Raw genomic sequence first — 22255 nt, 5'->3', positions numbered from 1 at the left:
ATCCTAACTGATTTATCTTGTTCCCAAGACCGGCGATGTTCCAGGTAACTATGGAGTAACCTCCGGCTTGAGAGGATACTGGAATATAGATCCCTGGGCCCTGTGTGTCTCTAATTCCATCGTTATCCACTCCAGCCTTACTAACCTTAGGTGGACTACTAACAGGGTATGCTGGTAAAGGTCCCGACCCATTTCTCACTACCTCCTTGGGTCCCCACCCATCTGATGGCAGCGCTCCATCATTGCCCAACAAATTATTGATAAACGTGGGCTCTATAGGTAGTATAAGAGCTTTCCGGGGCCTGTGGGTTTTAGTCAGCAACTGTAACTTAACATCAGTACCTCTCCCCAATAAATGTAAAAAATCCAATCAATCGTTACGGTCTAGAGAACTTAGGGCCTGAAATCTATTTGTTAGTGGGACAGCCAAATAGATTTCTGGGAAGGCCATCTGTTTAGGTCTGCTTACTTCGGGGTACCTGCCATCTATCGATGATTTACCAAGGTGTCTGTAAAAATAGCCATGGGGGTATAATGAAGCAGACTGTACCATATCTGTACCAAGCGCAGCTCTCTCCAGGGACGTTCGGACCCAGGACGGCTTCTTAAAATTGATAATAATACAGTCCCCCTGCATTGTTTTTCCTGATGGGCCAATCCGCTTCACCCTCCTCGTTAATAATATTTGATCAGCCCGCCCCTCAGGAAAATCACAGTGCAGATTTAACCAATGTATCACCTTGTTCTTCAGGGCACTATGGCTTTCTATTTGCTCCTTCTTAAGCGGTGGTACCTTGAACATTGCTGCCACTTAAGGGCTACTATCAGGTGGCAGGTTAATCACTACTTGCTCCCTCGGGCTCTTAGATAAGTGTCGTTCTAGGGGTAACAAAGTTTGAGTGCCCAGACCCCCCCCTTTGTTTGTAATGAAGCACGTGTTAATGGGCCTATAGGGATAGTAGGTTTGTTAGTCATAGGAGCAAATGATGTCTGGTTACTATGCCCAGCCACCACGAAGTCCCTTTGTTGGGGGTTTGGTTTGGAAACAGTACTGGTGCATACTTGTGCTGACTCTATCCTTTGTAAATGAATTAAATTACCCAACCCTTGAGGGTCGATTCCAGGATTTCTAGTAGGTCCAATAACATCCCTTGTAGTGGAACCCAACTTCTCCACCTCGGCAATTATGATGTCGGTTTTGTCAGACAGGGGTTTAAGCATAATTTCAATTTTTTGAGTCATTATTGAAATGATAGAATTCAACAGATCTTCAGACGACTCATATGGGGTACTACTTTTCTCAGGGACTTTAGCTTCTTTAGGTGTTGGAGGCCCTTTTGTTTGTTTACCTGGATTCCCTACTTTGGGCAGATCTTTCCTACAGTTTCTTCTTCGCTTAGGGGTTGGGGGACCACTTGGGTTGGGTGACTGTAGTAATGCATCTATCAATGGGTCATTCTGGTTAAGGTTAGGGGACTCAGGATTTAGAGAAGGGATTGACTGTGGTGTATTTGCCAATGCACCATCAGGCTCTATAATCGGAATAATCTCTGAGACCATTCCTGCCCCAAGGGAGAGAGGACGCTCTGCCCTCGTGATTTCCACATCAATTACACTTACTGCCTTGACTAGGTAGTCATCTAGGGTAGAGCCCTTGCCGGCGATACCATTAGGTGTTTTTTGTAATTTGCGTTTAGACAAGGATTTTCTAATAGGGGCTGGTACAAACCCCCTTACTTATAAACTGGTATTTTAACTTAACTACTGCTCCGAAAAAAATAAAAATAAATAACACCTAAAATTGCTAAACCACAAATCTCAGATCTACATGGCTTCCTTGAAAATACAATGGTTTACAAAAATAATGTCCATACTCAGAGAAAATAAAGCAGCAAAATACCATACAGTAAGGGGCCCCACTAATATGTATGGCCACAGTTACAGTTAATACCCAACGAACAATAAATAAAGTCACCTGAGGGTTCAGAGCATCAAGGATTCAATAAAGTGGCCCTGCCCTGCCCCGACTTGGCACAGACAGCCACAGATGGCCCGCCCTTTGCCCGTGCTTAGCCCGGCGGCCACCCGCGCGCGTCCCGCGTTGTGTTGTGCTGCAGCGCTAATGAGGGTAATCCCCGGCGCAGCCGCTGACGTCACTTCTCAGCGCTGCCGAGGAATGCTGAGGGATATAGTTCTAATCCCCGGCTGGCCGTTTTCCCTCAAGGCTCGGGCAGGGATGAAATGGCGTGCCGTTTGCCTCATGGCGAAGAGTGGAGGATCAAAGGGCTCCGGCCGTTTCCCTCACGGCGGTAAGCTCTGCCCCCAAAGATGAAAAGCGAGTCCCGCGTTGCGTTGTGCTGCAGTGCTAATGAGGGTAATCCCCGGCGCAGCCGCTGACGTCACCTCTCAGCGCTGCCGAGGAATGCTGGGGGATATAGTTCTAATCCCCGGCTGGCCGTTTTCCCTCACGGCTCGGGCAGGGTTGAAATGGCGTGCCGTTTGCCTCACTGAACTGAACTCAATACTAGTACTATAGGCAATATCATTTAGAAAAGTACATTGCTACTTTGTTTGCCTTTGACTGTAAAAATATATTTTGCTAGATCAACTGTACCACTATTTTCTTTTATCATCTTTATTTCTTATATCATCATCCAAGTTCAAGAAGGAGAGGGCATCATCAACGGCGGAGCAGCATGGGACTGCCATCACCAGTGCCGCGGTGGGTGCAAGTAACACCACCAGCTGCACGACCACAACCAATGGCTCTGCTGGCCTGAGTAAGTCCTGTACTTATTGCTATTGTTATTATCATAATTTCCCTAACTTTTACCTCTCCTCACTATTAGGATAATATTGCCTTATTTATTCTTTTTTATACTGTCTCTTTTTTTTCAATTCCTCTCCTATGTAATGTTTGTTAAATTTTTCTTATCCCTCCATTATCCTTTTTTTTCTATATTTCATGTTTCTGTAGCTGACTTCCTCCGCCCTATACTAGTAGTCTATAGCTTTCTTCTGCTTTGGTAGTAAGCTTTCCCTTTCCCTGTATATATTTTGTTGCCTCGTACTGTGAGACTAGGAAAACAGATTTTAGGTACTCTAGTATGAAGATTGCAGGCTCAAGCAAGCCATTTTTCGGTGTGAATGTTTGTTGAGAAGGCTTCTTTTTCTTGCTCATGCTCAAACAGTAAAATGAGAAAGTGCCCATGGGCAAGTTGAACCTCCACAATGTTTTGTTGTGTTATCATTCATTTTATTTCTCTTAAACAAGAAGAACCAGCAGCTTTTTATTCAGGTCCTACACAAGTACTCCTAAGTTGTGTATGCAGTTCCTAAGTGTGGGGGAGAGTGTTCAGGTCTGTTAAGAAGTGCCCTCACACACCCAAGAGGATGTCATGCTTCATCAAAGGGCCTGCTCCTCGTCGGGCCAGTGCTGCAATGCCTGACAAACACTCGCGAAGGGTCTCTTTAGCGAAGATCTTTTGTAGATGAAGCCGTATGGTACATGTGGGTGTGTGGACTGGGTAGTGCAGTGAGTGTGCAGTATTCTCAATTCTAGCACAACCGCAATGCTGGTTCATGGATTGGAGTGATGTAGTAGTAACCAGCCGTGCAGTTGAACACCAGGTCAACTGCTAGTTGTTTTGTCACTGTCTCTTCAGTGTTTACAGGTTACCCAATTTCCACACTGTGGCACCTATGTGGATTCTCAATGAAATGGCAAATTAGGGCTGGCATGCTTAGTGAATAGGCACAAACCATAGAAAGATTGTCCATTAATACCAGAACGGACCACCTTATGTTGACATTAGATGTCCTCCACTGCACAACATTTGCACCGAACCACACAGGATCTTCCTGTTTTTTCATTCCTAGATACACGCCAAGGCACTTCACAAGGGATAGCAAGTAGCTGCGCAATAGGAATACCTCAAATCACTATGTCTCTTTCTCCATTTTATTCACTAGCCCTTTCACCACGGCTACACCGCTAAGGGCTCACCCTATGAACAAAACATCATGATGATGCTGCCGCAACCCCCTAACCATGGTCCACTCTTGTTTTTGTCACTCTCTTTCAGGTACTAGTAAGGCATTGCAGTGCCAGCTCGGTGAGGAGCAGGCCCAATGATGAAGCATGACATCCTCAGGGTGTGTGAGGGCACTTCTTAACAGACCTGAACACTAACCCCCACACTTAGGAACTGCATACCAGCTTTTCAAACATCATTCATTTTATACCAGAAGTTTCAATGACAGTGCAGCATGGCAGGAAAGCAGTATGAGATTCCATTTAATTTGCCAACCAAGACCATATGTCCTTCATTGGCCAATGTATTTCACCCTTCATTGCACTTCAGTGACTCAGAGTCATCATAGCTCTGCCCCTCCATTACAAAAGGTTTTTGGTTGGCTTGACTACCTGACTTTTCTAACATTGCCAACCAACAAAATGCCTAAAGTGATATTTTTGATAGAATATGCTGCTAACCGAACTGTAGTGATGCATTGTGGTTGTATTTTGTTAAACAAATATAATAAAGGGGATACGTATCTGGCATTTCAAAATGTGTAATATTTGTTTCTGGCCTCATAGAGCAACAGTGCCATGGCAAGAGGCTGTGCCAGTGCACAAGATGCAAGGGCAGTTAGAGAGGGAATACTATCTGCGGCAAGGACAGGAAGAGGTAAGTAACATTGCTTGCATATTGACAAATAACTAGGGCTGGGTGGAAAACCGCTTCACTGTCTGAGCTTTCTGAGTTTAGCAACTCTGCACTCTGCTTGGAGAGCGTAATTCATCAAAAGCAACACCCATCACTGTGTAGTGGAGTTTACTGCTGCCCAGCCCTATTTTGGAGCCATCTGCAATTAGGAGGAAAGCTAGTGTGCAAGGGTAGCTGTAACTAGTTACATGCCAGAGTGCGCCAGAAGGAATTACGAAGTGCTGAATGGCAGGAGTCTCCCCTTGCCTTTGTTCCAGTCGCCTGCTGATAATCGGGCCTTTGTTACCCTGTTTAAGTACCTTGTCCTTGGTTGACTGTACATTTAGAGGTGGCACATCTCCCAGCCTGCGGGGATTAGCAAACGTTCCAATTCTATTACAGGACCAGAGGTTTCGGATTATGCTTCTCTTTCTTTTATTTGCTACTCATCTCTTTCTTTTATTTGCTACTCACAGCAGCCAATGAAAATTGTTTTGTATGCAAATAAAACTACATTTCCCATGATGCTTGTCCATACATCATATCCTGTACAGCCCTATAAGAGCCACCGTATCCGGTTTCTTCTCTTCTTTCTTTGCTGCTCACACAGGAAGTTAAGTGCTCAGTACATTATGTTGTGCTTTATGTCTCATTTGAATGTTAAATTGTTATTGCCGATGTTGCAATATTGTTTACGCCTATATCACGCTAGGTTGAATAATTGTGTTTGCTTATGTACACGATTTTGTGCTGTGGGCAATTATGTCTTCCTTTCATGTTGCACTGTTGCCATATGTTTTGCTGCTTTAGCGCTCGCTGGCCCTATCGTTCTCAGCCTGCGGGCGTCTTGAGAGACTCCCGCTGGGAGTGGCGGGATCTGTGGGGCGCTCCCGCTGGAAGCAGTGCATATGATTAGCGCGGCGGCCCCATTGGGGGTTGCTTCATTCCCTGTTGGTCTGCAGGCGTCTTGAGAGGCTCCAGCTGGGAGCGGCTTAATATGTGGTGCGCTCCCACTCGGAGTAGGAGACTTCATTAACGCTGGCAGCCTGATCAAGTTCGCTTCACTCCCTGCTGGCCCCAGAGTACTGCGCCACCATTTTATTACTTAAATGCGCTACTCGCGCTTTGCTCTACGTGCATAGACCAATTAGATTTTATTACTTAAATGCGCTACTCACGCTTTGTTCTATGCGCATAGATCGATTAGATTTTATTACTTAAATGTGCTACTCGCGCTTTGTTTCCACTTACTTTGTCTGTTCGTCACAGGGAGCTAGCACAAGGTGTTTCACGAGTAGGATAGAACAGCGCAGCACTTTAAAGTATCCTCCATGTGAACAGACAACCAGGGTTTAGCTGGGCACAAAGAACCAAGACGCTTCCTCGAGAGCGGGGATACCGCGCTGTTGATTACAGCGTTCCTAACGAGTCACAGTAATGAAGTGTTTGAGGTATCTGACTCTCGTTCCAAAGGTTATGTTTTCAAATTCTGGTGTTTTCAATAATGGGTTTTTTCAATAATATTGTTCTGAAGTAAAAGTTTTAGGCAAGGTACTTTCTGATAGATGTCAGAAATATTTTATGTTCACAGCGTGACATCACGTTTGAGCTACACACATCACACGCGTCCCCTGTTTGCTCCGAGGTTCATAATGCCTTGTACGTTAGACGGAGCCATTTTTCTTTTACGCCTTGTTGGCTGCAACAACAGGCTGGCCCTTGGAGTGCGCACAGGCTCCTGATATTTATATACGGCTCTTACGCCCTTTGGGTTGGAATAATTTGACTACAGCATTGCTGAGGAGGTAGGTCGTGTGCATAGGGTTGGCTCCCCCTTTACTCCTCCGTGATTTTGTGCTTTGCACTACAATATTACACACAGACACCCCTAAGCTTGTGTGGGTGAGATATAAGGAGGATGTGATCTATACTGAAGGAGCGCAGAATAGTCTCCTAGAAGAACTTGTTGACACTCTGTATATCCCCATCCTAGAGTCGTCCACAGGGCCTCAGAAATTCCAGTCCCTAGCACTGTGTGGCAAGCCGCTTTAGCAGGCATCACTATTCAACCAATTCATAACATGCAAGCGTTAATAAGAGGGCGCCCAGTTCACCCATTTTTTCCTTCCCTCCGGCGTTCCTTCAGGCTCCTCCATGCCCTACTGCTTCTCCTTAAGGGAAAAGAGCAGCCTTTGGATCTTGTTTATCGGGATATATATATATATCTGTTCATCTAACACAGACTTAGCTCTTAGCCTCACACTTTTAGACTATAAATTCAGTATCCTTCTGTTTTGGGTTTGAACTTACCAGTATTGTCTCGTTCCCTTGTCCGTCTCGGACGGTGGAGTTCTGATCTGATTATGAACTGTCAGAGTGATGGTGCTATTAGCTTCCTTTATCAAAGTTCTTCCCTTCTCCATTTGTTTCGGAACTTTCCCACATTGGTCTTTGACATATCCTACCCAACATGCGACGAGGCACTGTTGTCTAGTGGATACGATTGCAGAATCAGACTCCAAACCTTCTTAGGTTAACTGAACTTGTCCCCTTCGGCCTCTACTTCTGTCTTCACTGTTTCATGTTCTCGGTCTGGGCTCGCGCCAGAACACTCTTCTGAATAGCTGCGCCCGTGATAAATCACTAACAGACTATAACATAAGGTGCAGACTCCTAACCAAAGGTCACGTGTTCAATTCCTAATGTTTTCTGTGATTTTCAATTTCTTGGCAGTAAGTGCCGTCAACAAGTTGGAAGGGATGAGGTCATTTTCCTTGTGGAGATAGTGAAAGACTAGACATTTTGCCTTAGTCATCTGAGTTGGGTCCTTGCAGGATACATTACACAACAGTTGCACTCGTTGTTGGATTTTGTTTTCTGGGTCCTCGTCTAACTGACCTTTTAGCATCAGGACTACTTTGTCACTTACAACTGTTGTCAGCTGGAGACCAGATCCATCAGTAACCCGATAAACACCCTGTCCCGCGACTGTCGGTGGGACTGACCTATGCTTCCCTCCGTTCATTCCAATTGTCAATGAGCGGATACAAATATCACGCCAACTAGCGGAGACTATCTTAGCATCTCTCTTACGGGAGCCATATTGGTTTCCCGTAATCCTTGTTACAGGCTGTGACCTGCTCTGAGTGCTCCGTGCGTCTACACGATACTCCAGGGCCCTCATGCACAGCACCCGATGGTCAATGGGGCAGTTATTTTTTAGGGCATAGAGATTTTTTTTTTCCGGCACCAATGGCATTGGCCGGGTTTCGGACACGCTGCAGATGTTCTTTTCCCAAACCTGAGTTCTTCCAATCAAACACAATATTCTTCAACAGGAGAAGGCTGGGTTTGCCGGTAAGTACACACGCGTGGTTTCTGTGCGACTGAATTCCCCACATTGTGAATGATTTTTCAGCATTTATGTCATAGGACTTGGCGTATTGCTCAGTTCGCTGCGGCCGTTCAGCCAGTTTTTCCTGCTCGTCATCCTCAGAACCTGGGCAAACCGGTGGGCTTGCGCCGGTATTCCGTTAGTTAATCACAGGTATTAGAGTAGCGAAACCTCCCAAACCAAAAACTTCCCCTCTGTGGCATGTTTCTATAGTTCTTTACTTCTTGGATAAATGGCCAACTAATATGTTGACAGCTATTATCGTCCCTCCTACGTTTCTAAACCTAGCTACCTGTTGGGGTTTTTACAACGAGAAAACCCTGGATTTTACAGGTACAGTATCTACTCCAGGGGGAGTTTCTTTAGTAATAATGTCAGTACAACAATTTGGCAAGAGTTGTTACAAGTTATGCATTTCAGCTACTGCACTTAGGTGGGTTCATCGCCTTAAGGCTTACGTAGGATGTTCGCCCCGATGGGTGACCATAGTATATACGTTTTAAAATTGTCTCTCCGGCTTTTATAGCCAGGAGGTTAAGGTCAGCTGACAGAAGTCCGTATTCATACCCTAAGTTTGGGGCACCTCATGTTCGTGGTGCCATGGTATCTCAATATTTTATGATGATTTTACAGTTCCAGTCATCTGGAAATTTGTTAATTGGTTTTCTCAGTCTACATTTAAACAGTTGTTATAATCCGGTGGGTGATATGGTTTCAGTTATGTTTTGCTAAGCGTTAAACTAGCATAATCCAGCAGAAGTTACGGGTTTTCCCTGTCTCATTCCTTTCAGGTTCTGGAAAGGAAGACGGAGCAGAAGTGCATCTGGTTTAAAAGATATAAACTTTCCAGTTTGGCTTTGATTCGTCCATGTTGGAGGAGGATTGTTGGGACTCATGTTCCTTATTTTGGACTCAAATTGTTAATGTTATGGACAGTCAAGGTTCGAGCAAAGAAAGAGGAGCAGAAACACGATACAGTGGCTCTTATAGGGCTGTACAGGATATGATGCATGAACAAGCATCATGGGAAATGAAGTTTTATTTGCATACAAAACGATTTTGACTGGCTGCTGTGAGTAGCAAATAAAAGAAAGAGATGAGTAGCAAATAAAGAAAGAGAAGCATAATCCTCGTCTCTGTGTCCTTAATAGAATTGAAAATTCTTGGCGCGAATGCTAGCTAATTTTTTATTCCCTGTCCACACATTGCGCGCCTTCCTGCTTGGAGCCCACGTTTAGCAGTCTGAAAGTCTATTTGAATATTCCCCTCCTCCTGAAATGCTGTTAAGTAAGTAAGTCTATTTATTATGTTTTGGAACTCCGAAGAGGTCCACATAAAACAAAAAAAAGAAATACATGATACAAAATACTCGTACAAATGCAACAAACATTAACAAGTTTTTGCCAAAACACTAAGTAATCAGCACAACACAGTTAAATAAAACCCTCTAGTAAATATCTAGGAAACATTAAAAAAAATTAAAAATGCTAAAGCAGAACATTTCACTTGGGGGATTATATAAAGCACATAAGAAAGAATTGACTGTAACGATATTCAATTTCAAACAAATTTGTCTTAACCACTTGCGACGAAATAGACGAAGTGCAGGACATATAAAAAGAACATGTATGAAATCCTGGGTAGACAAATTACAAAAATTGCAAATTTCAGAGCAACCATACCACTTAGCCATAAGCTTATTAAGAGGGAGTAGATCCTGCCTCAAAAGAAGCCAGAAACGCCGTATGCCGTGGGATAGGTTCCGGGCGACATAGGGTTCCATGCGTTTTAATACGTACGTATCAATGAGGGGGGATAGGTTCTTCTTTGCAAGAATAGACTCCCTGTCCAGCCTAAAGCTGAGACCCCACGAGGCCTGTTTCAAAAGTGGTTTTAACTGTACGGCAGACAGAGTGAAAAGAGTGCTCTCCTCCAATTACAGAAGTACAACAGCTTTCCTGAAATTCTTTACAATAGAGGAGAACTCCCTTAAAGTGCCCAACAATTCCGACTTCATTAAGTGTCTCAAGGTACCCACATCCCCTCTGGCCAAACTGGCTACCCAACGCACTAGCCCTGCCAAGCCCTGCACCCAGCTACTACGGATGCCAAACTCAAGTCTCAGGGATGCCACTGTGCAGGTAGTGTTAATAGAGGCTAAAAACATAGGATTTTTCCTTCTGCAACATGTAAAAAAACCCAATGCCCTATATCAACTATTTCAGTTCTGTACAGAAGAGATGACAGGATTTTTGCCCTAAACACCTCTAGCATGTGAGGGAAATGTCTTCTCCCGGTGGCAGAGTACAATACACTCAAACTTTTTCCCCTGAGACAGGGCCTTCCGGGCGTTATTATTGATGTGGAGCTTGTCACTTAGGTTATCAGATATAATTTTCCCCAGGAAGACATAGGACTTACCCACCTCCAATTTATGACCTCCTACGGACCAACCAAAGTTCTCATATTTTCTTTTCTTCCTCCCTGAAATACTCATAATTTGACTTTTGGCCGTATTTATCTTTAAATAATGAAGTTCTGCAAAAAGGTGTAGGGCGTGCAGACGATTATTTAACCCTTTGGGCGTAAGGTCCAATATAAGGATATCGTCCGCATTTAACAAACAGGAAATTGGGGTTCCCCCTAATGATGGAGCAATACCTTCACAAGCAGATAAAGACATAGGAAGATCTGAAATATATAGGGAAAAGAGCAGAGGCGCCAAAAGACAACCCTGCTTTAATCCGTTGATAGTAGGAATGATTTGTGATAACCCCCTTTCCCCTCCTTGAAGGACTTGGCACCAAGTATCTGAGTAAAGGGACTTGACCAAATCTAACAGGAGAGGAGGCATGCCTAGAGCGGCTAGTTTTCTCCACAGCAACGGCCGATCCACTTTGTCGAACGCTGTGGAGAAATCTATAAACGCCGCATATACTCTTCCTCCTCGAACCCTTACATATTTATCAGAAATTATCTGAAGTGCGGTGAGGTTGTCCAATGTGCCATGACCCTTGCGAAAACCTCTCTGTTCTAGAGGTAAAATGTGAGTTCTCTCCACCCAGTCATTTATAGTATATAGGAGACATTTGGAGAAGACTTTACCGATTGCGTCGAGAAGGGCGATTTGCCGATAATTCTTAGGTTCGTTCCTATCTCCCTTCTTGAACAATGGCACCAAAATGCTCCCTTTCCAGGACGAGGGGACAGATTTATTCAGAAAGCAAAATCTAAATAAGAAGAACAAAATTTTACTCCAGGAAACTGGGTTCTGCTTTAGAACAGATATAGGGAGCTCATCAGGCCCCATTGCACCTGAAAGGCGGAGTTCTTTTATGGCCAATTCAATGGTTTTTTCGGACGGGAAATCTATTAAAAGATCACTATCATTGCCAAAATTCCCATTCTCGGCCGCAGGCCCATTACTGGCATATAGATTAACAATATAATTAACCCAGATTTGCTCAGATATGTGGATAGGGCGGGGACTGACTCTTGTTCCACAACCCTCCCCGATTATGGACCAGAACAATCAAGCGTGCCCTTTTACTGCGGCCTCACGCAGATTGATCCAGAAAGAATCCTCTTTTTCTTTTTTTATTTTAATCTTGGCCCTTCGTCTCCTTTTTAAGAGGGCTATTTTACGGTATCTTTCGGGGGATCTGGACAAGTAATGTTCCCTCACCAATTTATTTATTTCCTTATTTAAGGAAATGACCGAACTGGGGAATATGGACTTTTTTGTAATTTAATTGGATTTCCTTGCAGCCAGAGTAACCTCCTTCATAAAAACCTCAAAAGACATTAATTCGGCCCCTAGCCAATCATGGAGATCTTTGAGTGCTTTATCTAGAATATGTTCCAGACCCTTCATGGCTCTTGAGTTCCAAAAACATCTTCCAGATTTAGCACTGAATTAACCAGATCACCATTAAGAGTCCAAGGGTCAGCAGGAGGCAGAGTTATAGAAAGAGTTAAAGTAATTACCTTATGGTCCCTAAATGGAGTCTGTGAGACCACTAGATCTTTTAGTAGATAGAAAAAACAATATTCCACGATTATATAGTCCAATATCGACTCACTGTGATTGGATTTATGCGTAAAAAGTGCAAGTATGTCGGAGGGAAGCCTTCCATTAGCTAAAATACCCTCGGTTTCGGACAATACTTTTAGGAGCAATTTCCCTCTCTTATTCGTTCTGATTTTAACTGGAAAAAGAGCTTGTGGGATCTGGAAATATTCCTCTTTAAGCTTGTTTCTAAATAGATCCAAGCTTAAATTAGAGACTTTACAGTTAAGATCGCCCAGTAAAATTACATGGTGGGAGGGAACTGTATCCTTAATTTTTTTAATAAAATCAAAAACTTGTTTTAACACTCCATTGAAACAGTCATCGGGGGGGATATATGCATTTATTAATACCAGGGGGTGTTTCTTTTCCACATTGTCAAAACTAAATAATGTCACAGCCTGAAAGAGGTTACTGGGATCTAAGTGGTGTGAATATTTCCACTTTATCCGATTTGATAACAGGCATGCGATTCCCCCTTTAGCGTGTCCCCTCTTAGAAGCGACAGCCCCTCCTTCTAGGACAATGTAATCCCTTCCCACGATCATTTTGTCCGCACACCACGTCTCTTGAATACAAATCACATTAGCCTTCAAGGAATAAAGATACTGCATCTTTTCAGGGCTGTTCTTGATTCCAGCGGCATTCCAAGAGATCATTTTTAAGCCGTTGCTAAAGATGAGAAAATAATTTGGGATTATCTGTAGATTTACCTGATAAAGCGCCAGGTAACCAGTTCCATTGCTGACCATCTTCTACTCTATTTCCATTTAGGGATGAAGAGGGAGGAATTACATGTGTTACTAGACGTTTAGATTTAGAAAGGCAAATCTTTAAATCCTCAAAAGGGAAAGGAGGACCGGCTTGTCTCGAGCCAGAGGGCCTTTTATCAAAGGAATCAACTCTACAGATGGAGTAAAAAGGCATTACGTCGATCCCACGACTCTGAAGACACTCGGCCTGCTTCAAAATGTGGTTCACAATGAGTTTGGAATAGAACCTTACCCTAGTGCAAGAACCTGCCTCAACGTTCAAAATCGAGACCAGATCAATGTCACTAGTTTGGATTAACTTCAAACTCTCCATCTCCTTGAAACACCTAAGAAGCCAAGATCTATTCATTATTAATTCAGTATCAAAGAGAGGGAGGAAATCCAACGTCAGCGTATCTATACTATCCTCTATTGGGGTACCAGAGGATTTATTAGAGCAAACTGCATCTTCTATCGAGGCAAAAAAGGAGGGAGCAGTAGGATTGAGGGCCGATACCAATCCAGGAGCAGATTTTTTCATCTTCACTATCGGAAAAGGGTTCGTTGACCTCCCCGATCCGATAGTGGGGCTTCCTAGATTAGGATTCGTACAACTGGAAATGATATCGTTGTACTCAACAAGGGGGACTGGGGTCTCATCTCTTTGCATATTGGTGCCCTGCTTCGGGCTTCCATCTTCAGTCCCAACAATAGCCGGTAAGGACATATTATCATCACTCTTGACATGTTGGTCTAAAACATCATCAAAAATTATTTGTCTCTGCCTCTTTTTTTTTGATTCTGCGAATAGGTTTCCTCTTTTTTCCTCTACACTTTTTTAACTTTTCCATTTTTTCTTTTTCCCCCTTCTCCTTAGTCTCTTGGACAAAGATAGGAAAAAACTCTTTAACAGAATTTAAGCCAACTCCTTCGCCAGTATCTTCTGCAATTTCAAGAGCCAAGTCCGTAATACAATTGTATGCAGAAGATTTAGGGACTGACAAGAGCTCGGTTGGTATAAGCTCGTTTCCAACGGAAACAGGTGGGATGTTCTGGGCTGAATTAAGAGGGGAGTCCAAGGGCCCAGATCCTGGCGAAACATCACCACCGGATCTAGGCCCTTGCAAACCACCTCGAGGATCTATATTGGGTATCTTATCCCAAGAATTATTTAAAAGGGCCTTCAATATCTGGGTAACTGTTTTCAGAACACAATCATTACTACCCACAAATTTACCCAATAGCAGTAATATAGAGAACAACAGATGTTCTAAAGCAATCAGGGACTCAGAGATAGGTTTATCAAGACTCTCTGGGCAGGGAAAGACGGTTGGGTGAATGCCTGATATATTCAGCTCGGGGCTCTTTGAGATGTTAGACAAGGAGGTAATGTCTTGGGATTTAATAGAAGGGGTGCTACTATAGAGTCTACGACCCGAGGGAATGGAGCCAAGTGGGGTTTTAGTGGCCTCAAATAACTTCAAAGATCCATCTACTAAGTAGCGCCCACAGAGATCCAGATCAATATCTAACATTTGAGAGTCCTCGTTTCCTACTTCCCTTTGGTTGGAACCAACTGCAAGATCTTGAAACAGATTGACCCCGGACATTGTAAGAGTATTATGCTGCAACATACACTCAGCTCTAGGGGCGGGCAATTTAGTAGAGAGGGAAGCAGTAGGTTGTGTAGAATTAATGTCCTCGCAAATCAGTGAGCTCATGGCTGGTTTATTTTCCATATGTGGGCCCTCCAATGACGGCTTGCGAGACCCCACCAGGGAACCTACTACACCCATATCCGTAGGCATATTCTTATCTTTGGACTTCTCCCATAATTGGAATAATTGACACTGGCCCTTTAGTTGCAGGTTTTGGACCTCCTTGTTTCTAAGTGGGTTATATTTGGTTTTAGCACAAGACCTTCCTACCAAAAGTCTCCCTGAACGAAGCTTTTTAGCTGTCATGATTATATGTTAAAAAGGGAGATAACACATGCAGTCCTTAATGGAAATTAAAAAATAAAATGTCTAAGAAGAATTAAACAAGATAAACTGTGTGTAGCGGAAACTACTCAACAAGAAACAATAACTGATAAAAACACGAATAGAGAGACAGTGTAGTCAAATATAAAATGAAAATGAGTGGGCCCAGCCCAGCCTACTTCGGCCTCTAGGAGGGCCTAGGAGGGCCCGCCCTTTGCCCGGGCTTCGCCCCGTGCTATGTCCCGCGCGCGTCCCGCTGCGCGGTAATGGAAGCAAGTTTAAATCCCTGCAGGCGGGGGGGCGGGAATGCCGAGGGAAGAGGCAGCAGCTGTGGACCGGAGAGCCTGCTGGACCTCGCAGTCCCTCGTCGTCTGCAGGAATCAATGTTCTCTCCCCTCTCCACAACCCACTCTAAACACCGAGCGCCGGCAAAAGCACAGGGATCCTGTGACGTCCTTCACTCGCCACCACGGGATTAGGGTCAGAAACAACAGCAGCAGCACACGATGAGTGGCACCGGCGGAGCGGGGGCCGCGATAGATATTTCAAATGTCCGGGCGGGGGGCGGGAACGCCGAGGGAAGAGGCAGCAGCTGTGGACCAGAGAGCCTGCTGGACCTCGCAGTCCCTCGGCGTCTGCAGGAGTCAATGTTCTCTCCCCTCTCCACAACCCACTCTAAACACCAAGCGCCGGCAAAAGCACAGGGATCCCGCGACGTCCTTCACTCGCCACCACGGGATTAGGGTCAGAAACAACAGCAGCAGCACACGATGAGCGGCACCCGCGGAGCGAAGGCCGCGATAGGTATTTCAAATGTCCGGGCGAGGGGGCGGGAACGCCGAGGGAAGAGGCAGCAGCTGTGGACCAGAGAGCCTGCTGGACCTCGCAGTCCCTCGGCGTCTGCAGGAGTCAATGTTCTCTCCCCTCTCCACAACCCACTCTAAACACCAAGCGCCGGCAAAAGCACAGGGATCCCGCGACGTCCTTCACTCGCCACCACGGGATTAGGGTCAGAAACAACAGCAGCAGCACACGATGAGCAGCACCCCGGAACGACAGTCTTTTGACATTAGAACTTGAAAAGTTACATTGTTCGAAATCTCTGGTCCAGCCTGTTCTTCTCAATACTCATTCCTCCTGCTGCCTCCTCTTTCCAGGAGAGAATCGGTTCCACTGTGAAAGGTCTCATGAATGATGACAAGCGTGAAGCAGGAGACAATGATACCCAGCTGAACTCAAAATCCCATCATGCAACTGCCTTCGAAAAACAAAGTTCTTTGTAAGGATCCAGGGGAAAAACTCTTTTATCCTCAGAGAAAAACCCCTCTCAGAATGGGTATTAAATATATTTTAACCCGCTTTCTTCTTTTATAGTGGCCACTATAACAAACTCAGAAGAAACCCAGGAAAAACGCGATCAAAACTAAGTTACTGAAAAGGGGGGGCTCTAGGCCCCCCCGCCCGCATGGCGGCGCGGCGACCACCTCCCTCTCCAGGCCTCTTGGTGGTGGGGCGTGCCCTCCTGGGCGCGCCTCACCGTCGATTGGGTGGCGCCCTCCCTGACCCGGATGTCACCATAGGACTTCCGGGTCAGGGGGGCGGGCCGCAGGAGGGGCCGGGTGGGGGGCGTAGCCGCCACCCCCTCGGACCCCTCAGGAATAAAGAGGCAGGGAGCGCCCGGGAGACCCTCTTGTTCCCTGGACGCTCCCCCACAGACTGTCGTGCCCCGCGCTCGGGGGCTTCTTGTTTTTAGTGAGCCAGATGTAGGTAATAAAATATTTACCACCTCTTAAATACCGTTTCACACCGACTCGGTATTACCGAGTAGGAAAATGAGATGTAGGTAACAATGCCGGTAACAAATACCGACTCGGAACCTGTCGGTAATCGGAAACGGTATTTACCGACTCGGAATATACCTACACGGTAAAATCCGACACGGAAAAACCCAAACTGATCCACCGGTGCAATGGCCCATAGGAATGAATGGCAACTCCCGACCCGGAAAATACCGAGTCGGTAAAAACCGACCCGGTATTTACCGTGTCGGAAATATCCGTCGAAGATTTTGAAACTGACAAACATGTGTGCCTGTGAACCAATCAGGTACTCCAACCACACCCAAATCCAAAGCCACAGGGGAACTAACCAATCAGATCCAAGCACCACACCCCAGTACCTGGGACAGGCCACGCCCATGCAGGTGCAGAAACCAACAGTCAGGAAGGCAGGAGGACAGAGTGTGGAGCAGCCTTTCCTGAGACAAACAACACTGCAGGATGGAGAGCCAGGAGGCACAGAGAGATGCTGCAGAGCGCAAAAGGAAGCAGAAGTTCAGCCAGGAGGAACTGCAGGTGCTAATTTCGGAGATTGTCAGACATTATGGCAAAATTTTTGGAAAGCAAACTCTGCATGTTGCAGAATCAATCAAACGCAGCACCTGGTTGGACATACAAGGCAAGGTAAATGCCATTGGTGTCACCCACCGTGACCTTGAAGACCTAAAAAAACGGTGGTATGACATCCGCATAATCACCCAAAAAAAACTTGCTGCCCACCGCAAGGAAAGTGCTGCTACAGGGGGAGGAAGAAACAGAGCCCCCAGACTCACGGACATCGAGGAGATGGTGGCATCCACCCTTGAGAAGGAATGTATTCTCGGAATTGGAGACGCTGACAGCTCAGCAAGAGGAGCAAAGAAACCAGGTAAGATGCAAGAACATTATCATTTACCCATTTACCTATTCCCCTCACAGGACAAATCAGACTCCACAACAGGTTAAACTAATGTCCTGCAATGCATCCTGGGAAATGTAGTCATGTGTAGATACCTCAGAGCAGTCAGCGTGCATTGCAGCAAGGGGAGCAACAGACAACTAGCATAGGCAAATGAGAGACAGGCAAAAGTGCAATAGAAGTGTATTTTATCTCATGACACAGGTGAACAACATCACTGACACAATGTCCATGTCTGTCCACAGGAGAGTCAAAGCGCAGCACAGCAGAGGTCAGAGAGAAGAGGAGAGAAGGAGCCGGACCTAGCACATCTCACGGAGGGAAGGACCAAGAGCAGGCATCCCCGATACCTGAGGAGGCAACTGCAGAAAATCCACAATCCCCTCTCCTATTCGGTAGTCAGGACACAGGAGCGGCAGAACAATCACCCACCCCCACATCACCATCCCCAGTGCTGGGAAGAGTAAGGTGCCATGATGTGCCCCCTCGCAGAATACTGCAAACATCATCGGAGGAGGAGGTGGAGGGTGACACACAGGACAGAGGCAACACCGAGCAGCAGCCCAGTCCCAGAGTCACGCGGGCCAGTGTCCGAGGGCGACGGCCACGGGAGGTAGAGGATGTGCGTCAAGTCCAGGGTGTCTTCTGCGGACTGGAGGCCACCATGGTGAAGGTGCAGCGCCTGCAGGCAAAAGCGATGATGGGGGTTCAGAGGCAGGCACGCACAACAAATAATAAACTGGAAGCAGTAGGCAAGGGCATAGGGGAAATGGCAGAAAGCATGCAATCCATGGCGTCAGGAATATCTGATATTACACAGTGCATGACTGTCCTGTGTGACAAGTTGGACAGGGACCATTTGGAGAGACGCAAGGCCCGTGTGGATGTGCGACAGCAAACCAAGGCCCTGAACAGGTTTGCCACTGCTACCACTGTGCTGTGCAGACGGTCAGTGACGATGCAGGATGCCATAGTGCAGTGCTGCAACAATTTAACTGAAGGTATGGCCAGGATGACCTCTGCTATGGAGCTCGTGCTCGCGCATCAGACTGGCACTGGAGGCGACACTTGTGCTGCCGAAAGCGAGGGGTCCACCGGCAGGAGTGGTGCAAGCACTCCTGTGCATGACTTACGGAGGAATGGCAGGCGTCGGGGAAGTGTGACAGGCCAGAGTGAGAACATTGATTCACAGCCACAGCAGCCCCGCCCTGTGGCCCGTGGCCACAAACAATGACTTTGCCCTCCACCCAAGGCTGTAGTCACGGTGGTGTTAACCGTGACAACACACTCATGGAGTGTTTGATATAGTGAGCCCAATGTGAGCTAGCAATGCTGTGGCGTAGTGAATATTAAACTACTTACACAAAGTTACATTCATGCCTGTGTCTCTTTACTCACTCAGAAATATTGTTGTGTAACCTCTTCCCGTCTCAGTCTCCCATCTGTAGCTGCTGCTGCCACTGTAGCTTGGGGCTCTGCCACCTCTGGGTCGTCATCAATGTCCTCATGATATGTGAGCTCCACCTCAGTGCCTTGCTTGGTGGCGAGATTATGCAACATTGCACAGGTCGCTATTATTTTGCAGCAGATGATTGGGGTGTACTGCCGTGCACCTCCACTCTTGTGGAGGCAGCGAAACCTGCTCTTAAGGAGTCCAAATGTGCGCTCAACTACGTTTCGTGTGGATCTGTGAGCCACGTTGTATCGCCTTTCACTCCTGGGTTGAGGTAGGGAGTGAGCACAAAGGACCGCAGGGCATATGCACTGTCGCCTAGGGGGAGAAAGATAGACATTAATTGCAAGTACATGAGACGTAGATCTGATGTGAGTGTCAGGGTGTGTCATTGTGATTTACCTAGCAGGTATCCATTTCCAAATTCTCCGGCAAGTAGGCGTGTGTATATTCCACTATTGTGGAATATGTAAGAATCATGGGTACTTCCGGGGAACTTGGCTACGATGTCAGTGATGAGGTTCCCTGCATTACATATGACCTGGACGTTGATGGAGTGCGTCGATTTGCGATTCCTGTATATGTGCTCTGTGGCTGCAGGTGGACAGAGTGGGACGTGGGTGCCATCGATGCAGCCTATCACGTGAGGGAAGTGTGCCAGTTGATAAAAGTCTGTCTTGGTTTTTGCTAATTCAGCCGGTGTAACAGGGAATGAAATATAATGCCCCATCCTCTGCATCAGGGCGTCAAGAAACCTCCTGAAGAAGCGGGACAGGCAGCCCTGGGACACGCCACCCACTACAGCTATCACACTCTGGTAGCTCCCTGAGGCCAGCAGGTGTAAGCTACATAGCACCTGGACATGAGGTGGGATGGCATGGGCCCTGGGTGTTGGGTGGTCCAGGAGTGGGTGTAGGTCCCTGATCAATTGCTTGATGGTGTCTGGGTGTAGCCTGTACCTCTGCAGTATTTCAGGCTCTGTCAGTTGGAACAGTGTTATCCTCTGCCTGTACACTTGTTCCTCCCTTTGCCATTCTCTCTCTCCTGCTGCCTGTAGTCTCTGCCGTCTTGCTATGATGTAAAAAGCCGCCATCATGGGTCCTGAGGTGCATTTTGGGACTTTTTTTATAGCCCTCCCTTGGTTACCACCTGCTTTCAATCCATGGTAAATACCGACTAAAAAATACCGTTTTTCTGCAGATTCGGTACTTTTGGGCTTACCTACATCTCCATGGGCAATTATTACCGTTTCTTAATTTCCGAGTCGGAAAATACGAACTCGGTATTTATGTATACGGTAAATTCCGACACGGTATTTTTACCGGGTCTTTATTACCGAGTCGGTATGTTTCCGACTCGGATTTTCAATAATCGGTAATTAATGGCCTCCTACATCTCATTTCCTGGATTCCGGTCGGTAACGGCCGATTTTACCGGTTTTCGGCCGTTACCGGCCGGTAAACGCCTACCTACATCTGGCCCCTTGTCTTTTCTTTATTTCCCAGGTCGTCGGATATCCGAAGGAACGCAGCGGAGGTCGTCCCACGGATCGGAGCGCGGGGTCGGCGTGCTTTCTCTTTTGTGCTGCAGGCCGACGGATCGAGGAACACACCGGAGGGAGCGGAGGTCGTCCGGCGCCGCTAGCAGCAGTGTCGGCATGTCCAGGGATAAAGAGTTGTGCGCACTAAGCGAGTGGTCGGAGATTTTATAATTACCCCAGGAGTTGAGGTATTTGTCGGGTCGGGGGTTGGGCCGGAAGTCTTGTAGCTGTATTCCGGCTGCGGAGAACGAGTTTGGTGCTGTAAGCTGTGGGGTGTGTGTCCTGCCCCGTGTCACAAATCTGTTCCGTGTCAAGTAACAGCGCCTCCCGCCGTAACTCCGTGTTCCCTGCATTCCCAGCGCCTCCCGCCGGCAGTAGAAATCGGGCGGAGATTCTTTAATAGCACAGCGCGCGAGAGGGGAGGCGAAGCAGGGTCGACCAGGGTAGCACCTGGATGGGAGACCCGGAGCAGTGATTGATCAATTTCGTGCAATTTTAAATAGGAAACAGGGGTTGTTTCTCCTAAGGCTTCAACGGTTTTGGTTAGTTAAGATATACAGCTGAAGTCGGTTTTGTGGGTGGTTGAAAAGGGGGGCTTAACCTTCCAAGTACTGTAACCCTCTTTTTTAAATTAATTTAATAACTGCTCCTGCAACAAACTCCCAGGGATTGATACAATTTCTATTACAGGCAATTTAAATCAACATTGCTGCATTTCGATTGATCAGCTTGCAAAGGTGGACGTAGGACTCGGATGCGGACACAATACCGGCAGGGAGTACGCAGGACTGGTCGGTAAGAGGAGAACGGGGGGCTAGCATTTCATTGCTCCTGGTGGCCGCCGGGTGGGTCTACGCTAGGTTTACTCACCCCTGACAAGACCGGATAAGCCGGTGGCGTTGCGGTTGCCGTTGCATGGTGCTTACAGCCCCCTGGACATCCTCCATCTGGTGAAGGTACAAAGCACACGTACGCTCAATTGTGACATTAGGAGTGTAGGCAGCGGTTTTTTAACATGCCAGGGCCAAGGGGTGGTAAAGGAGGGTCCAGGATGGAGGTTATGATGCGGGCCATGATGCGGGAAATGGGCGAAATTAATAAACGGTTGGGGAAGGTTGATGAATTGGAGGCTCGGATTAATGAGAGGTTTGATGATTCCCCTGGCCCATCGGGTAGGCCTGTTCGCCAGAGGGCGCCCCCCTTGCCAAGGGGGGATTTTGCTACCCCGCCTAAGAGGTCTAAGGCCAAGAAGCCCAGGTACGCTGTCCCCGCCCCTGAGCCGGTAGTCCTGGTACTTATTACACCTGTACCTTCGGTCCCGGCCCCTCCTGCACCTATGCCTGTGGTTCCAGCTCCCGCGGCACCGGCTCCAGCCATCCCGCCGGCGCTCCCACCTGTGGGGCCTGCCCCTTCATCTGTGGTACCAATCCCAGTCATGGGCCTGCCGCCACCGGCCGCACCCTTGCCCATTCCTCTTGTGCCGCCGGTCATGCCCCCAGTGGTCCCTGCAGGCCCAGCAGGTAACCCAGACTCCGTTCCTTCAGAATTGGTATCTCGGATAGCGGACTTGCTGCCGTGGTTGCGAAAGGGGGGTGTGTGCTTTGACTCATCTGATCATGT

At 46.9% G+C, this 22255-nt stretch overlaps 1 long non-coding RNA gene across 1 annotated transcript; it reads left to right on the top strand.

The window, feature by feature from the left end:
- The first annotated feature begins 5641 nt into the window (after positions 1 to 5641).
- Positions 5642 to 9230, top strand: LOC144770831 (uncharacterized). Its single transcript, XR_013599041.1, has 2 exons — positions 5642 to 6160; positions 8895 to 9230. It is a non-coding gene; the product is annotated as an uncharacterized LOC144770831 (long non-coding RNA).
- Positions 9231 to 22255: the final 13025 nt, after the last annotated feature.

Source organism: Lissotriton helveticus, chromosome 1_1 (genome assembly GCF_964261635.1).
Source record: "Lissotriton helveticus chromosome 1_1, aLisHel1.1, whole genome shotgun sequence".
NCBI lineage: Eukaryota > Metazoa > Chordata > Amphibia > Caudata > Salamandridae > Lissotriton > Lissotriton helveticus.
Note: the sequence above shows the minus strand (reverse complement) of the source record. Positions and strands in the feature narration are given on the sequence as shown.